Here is a 4,412-nt window from a genome sequence, read left to right as displayed (position 1 = left end):
TTTTAAAATTGGAGTAGGTCTTTCTGTCTTTTCTTCTCATGGTGAAAGAAATACATGCTCACTGTAAAAAATATACAGACACAAAAAATCATGAAGAAGAAAGCAGAAGTTACCTGTCTTTCCATAATTTTTGTTGACATATGGATTCTGGGCTGACATACAGAAATACGTGCACGAATGTGAGAAGTCATGTAGACCACCATCATTTCAAAAATGGGATCCACACTATGCAAACTCTGTTATATACTGATATTTTAAGAACACTTACATTAAAGCATGGCACATTCAGAAAACTATCCACAAGACATTAAGTTTATAGCTGGATAAGTATTCACAAATAAACACGCAGATTAAGAAAAAGAAAAAATGTAAAACACTTCACCAGGTTGTATGTTATCCTTAGCCAGGTGCCATGCTAACTCTGCATCATTCTAATTTTACTTTATGTGCTCCTGAAAGGAACATTTAAAATGGGTCAGGAATACATTTTCTTGTTAACAAAGAAGCGATTCAATATATATCATTGACTACAAGACATTATTGATTGTTAGCATCCCTTTGTTTTAGGTACTGCAGAGAAAGAAAGAAAGAGAGAGAAAAAGACAGAGAGGGAGGGAGAGAAGGAGGGAGAAAGGAAAGGAAGAAGGAAGGAAGAAGAGAGAGACAGAAAAAGAAAGCAAGCAAGAACAGCTGCCAACTAAACCATAGCACAACATTTGTTGATGGAACAGTCCTGTGTCATAAGCAGTTTCTTTTTTAAAAAATTGATATAAAATTGACATTTAACACATTTAAAACTATAGTTTTGGGTGTGCAAACATGATGATTCAGTATTTATAAATTGCAAAATGATCATCACAATAAGTCTAGCTAACCTCCATCACAAGACATAATGCGTTTTTTTTCTTGTGATGAGAACTTTTAAAATCTACTCTCTCAGCAACTTGAAAGAGTACAATACAGTATTATAAGCTACAGTCACCATGCTGTACATTACATCCCAGGACTTATGCATCTTATGACTGGAAGCTGTACCTTTGGACTCCTTCACCCACCTCACCCGTTTTGCCCAGCCCCATCCCTTGCCTCTGGCAACCATCAATTTGTTCTCTGAATCCATGAGTCTGTTTTTTGTTTATTTTAGATTCCTTTATAAATGAGATAATGCAATATTTATCTTTCTCTGTGTGATATCACCAGCTTCTTGATGCTTTTGAAATCTTCTACGCTGAAGTTTGCCAGTTTCTCCACCCTTTAAGCTGCATTGTATGGTGTGTGAAGGTAATCTCTTTGCATTTTCCTGTTTTTTGCCACTTTGGGTATCTTCTCTCTTGGGTTCCTTCAAGCACTGGTTGTTTCTTCCCAGAAAATATGAAACTGAGGTCATTCTTCCAATGAGATTATTTGCTTCAATAATATTACATTTCCGCTCTGCTTTTATGTTTCCACGTCTTTCTGTACACATTGAATAATTTTGTTTCAATGCTGGTTATGGTAAAATCTTTTGAAAGACATTTTATAATAAATAATAATTAAACTCAGCATATGTAATACCAAGAAAGTGTATAATTCAAATTTGAAATGACAAATAAATAAAAGCCTTGCTGGAGTTCATTCATACCCTAGCAGTTAGGAGGACAGCAGAATCTGTGTGAAAAATGTAGGCCTTAGAGTCGATGGAATGTAGTACATATGCAGCATCAGCATTTTTATAACTGATTTTTCATTGGTTTATGGTTTTATCTCTTCACAGATTATATAAATGGAAAAGGAAATGGCAACCCACTCCAGTATTCTTGCTTGGGAAATCCCATAGACAGAGGAGCCTGGTGGACTACAGTCCATGGGGTCACAAAATAGTCACACACAGCTTGGTGACTAAACAAGCAGCACATTGTTCTTATGTAAGTACTGCTGCTGCTGCTGCTGCTGAGTCGCTTCAGGCGTGTCCGACTCTGTGCGACCCCATAGACGGCAGCCCACCAGGCTCCCCCGTCCCTGGGATTCTCCAGGCAAGAACACTGGAGTGGGTTGCCATTTCCTTCTCCAATGCATGAAAGTGAAAAGTGAAAGTGAAGTTGCTCAGTCATGTCCAACTCTTAGCGACCCCATGGACTGCAGCCCACCAGGCTCCCCTGTCCCTGGGATTCTCCAGGCAAGAGTACTGGAGTGGGGTGCCATTGCCTTCTCCGATATGTAAGAACTAACAAATCTTTAAAAAGTGATTGCAGTCCTTTTCTAAAAAGTTACCCAGTCACTTCGGTTAAAATTTGGAGGAAAATTGTCCTTTGGAAGGGGATATAAACTACTAATATGATAAAATATTGATAAATTTTTAGGTTAAAATCCTATTAGTTCATGATTTAATAGCTCACAACATGCTAAAAAAAAGTCCAATCAAAGCTGTAGGATAAACTGGGGTTACTGCTACCAAAGATGTCACAGCTGGCACTCAAGTCTGACCAAGAGGGCCAAGATCAGGGGCAGTTTCCTTAGATTATTCTACCAAAGAACAGCATGGGTATAGAAGATCAGTAATGAAATGTTTGAGATGTACTAAGAGCATGATTATAATTGTGAATTGCATTTAATTACACTTCATGTTAAAAGATATAACCCTCCTCATCTACAGCCTATGGAATGGAAAGTTGGAGCACAAGATTCAAAGACTTCCTTAATTCAATATTTTTTGAATTCCAGATTGTGCAGAAAAAGAACAAGCGCACCCGATTTTACCTCTTAAGAGAAAGCATTTAGGGACTTCCCTGGTGGTCCTGTGGCCAAGACTCCTCACTCACAGTGCAGAGGGCATGTGCGATCTCTGGTCAGGGAACTAAATCCCACATGCTGTAACTAAGAGTACACATGTCACAGCTGAAGATCCCATGTGCTGCAACTAAGACCTGGTGGAGCCAAATAAGTATTTAAAAAGGCAAGAAAAAACATTTACACTCATCTAAATTCGTAAAAACATCCTTAATTATTTTCAGAGTATCTAAAAACATGCCTTTACTAGACAGTTGAATAGTAAGGGTAGAATGGAGACCATGAAAAAATTCAGGAGAGGATGTTCATCACATCAGATGTGGCTTCTTTTGCTTCTGTTTCTTCAGAGGCTGGACTCTCTTGTTTTCTGCAGTTACATCTTCTTTCATGTCTTCCTGACCCATTTCAGCCTCTTTCTTTTGCTCCTCTTTCACTGTGTTTGGTTTTTACTCTGAAGATTGGCTCTTTCCTGTTGTCTTTTTGTAGCTTAGTTTTCACATTTGCAGCTAGAGTTTGGTGGATCATTTTGCTTATTTCTCTGGCTTTCTTTGCTGCCCCTTGGGCTGGATTGCTCTCGCTCTTGGGCCCCTCAGTGGTGCCTGTGATGGTGAGGGCTGCTGCTAGTCCTGTTGCTGCTTTGCTGGAAACTGTATCATCATTTTTCATGGTTGCACAACGGTCCATCGCGTGGGAATGCCATACTTTATTTACTGATCCTGAAGATGATGGAAATTCAAGTCTTCTCTAATTTTTCACTGTTCATAAAAGTCAAGACAAAATTCTTTCGGTCAGATAATTATACTTTTTGTGTAACTATCTCCTTGGACTACATTGGTCCTGAAAGACCATTGGTCCTGAAAGAAGGATCAAAAACCCAAATGCCCTTGCTCATTTTATGGATTTTATGTATATTAAAAAAAGTTATTCAGATTGACACCCATGATGGCATCTGAGAATGTATAATTCCTGAATCTTCAAAAATACTTTCTTGAATAATACTTCATATTTTATTGATCTTATTTTATTGGTTACAAACACCTCTTCCAATATATCTTTTGTCTGATTTATATGTTGTAAATTTATTTTAGGATGTCATTTACCTTTTCAATTTTTAATTTTTTTCATAGCTTTTTTTATTTTGCCATGCAAAAATTCTGAATTTTTATGAGTTCATTCTATTGATATTCTCCTATATAATTTTTGTATTTTGTTCTATTCTTCTGAGGACTTCTTTTCTGTGCAATAATGTAAGTACTTTATTATTCTATTTATTTTTATTAATTCAAATTTAAAAATCCAATTGTGAATTTGATGATACTTTCATCCCATTAGGTGTTAATTTGGGGATAATTGTCATATTTACAATATAAAGCTTCTATCTAATCTGGACTATAGTATATTTCTCCACTTTTTGTACCTTTTAGGTACCCCAGTAAAGGTTTGTAATTCTTTTTACAAATCCTGCACATTTTCTTTTGACTTTACATATAGTTACTTTGTCCTGGTTGTTGTGTGAAAGGAAACATTTCCCTTAATATTTCCAATGGATTAATGCTGATATTAATTAAATAATGGTAATTAGAAAAATTATAAATGAGGTGAAGAGTATTCTAGCATCTCAGCAGTTGATATTAACTTTTATTTGT

The 4,412-nt window shown here is 36.4% G+C and overlaps 1 pseudogene; it reads right to left on the bottom strand.

The window, feature by feature from the left end:
* Window positions 1-362: 362 nt before the first annotated feature.
* Window positions 363-463, bottom strand: LOC133253528 (U6 spliceosomal RNA; annotated as a pseudogene).
* Window positions 464-4,412: the final 3,949 nt, after the last annotated feature.

This window comes from Bos javanicus, chromosome 8, assembly GCF_032452875.1.
Source record: "Bos javanicus breed banteng chromosome 8, ARS-OSU_banteng_1.0, whole genome shotgun sequence".
Classification (NCBI taxonomy): domain Eukaryota; kingdom Metazoa; phylum Chordata; class Mammalia; order Artiodactyla; family Bovidae; genus Bos; species Bos javanicus.
This window is presented reverse-complemented; position numbering and strand designations above follow the sequence as displayed.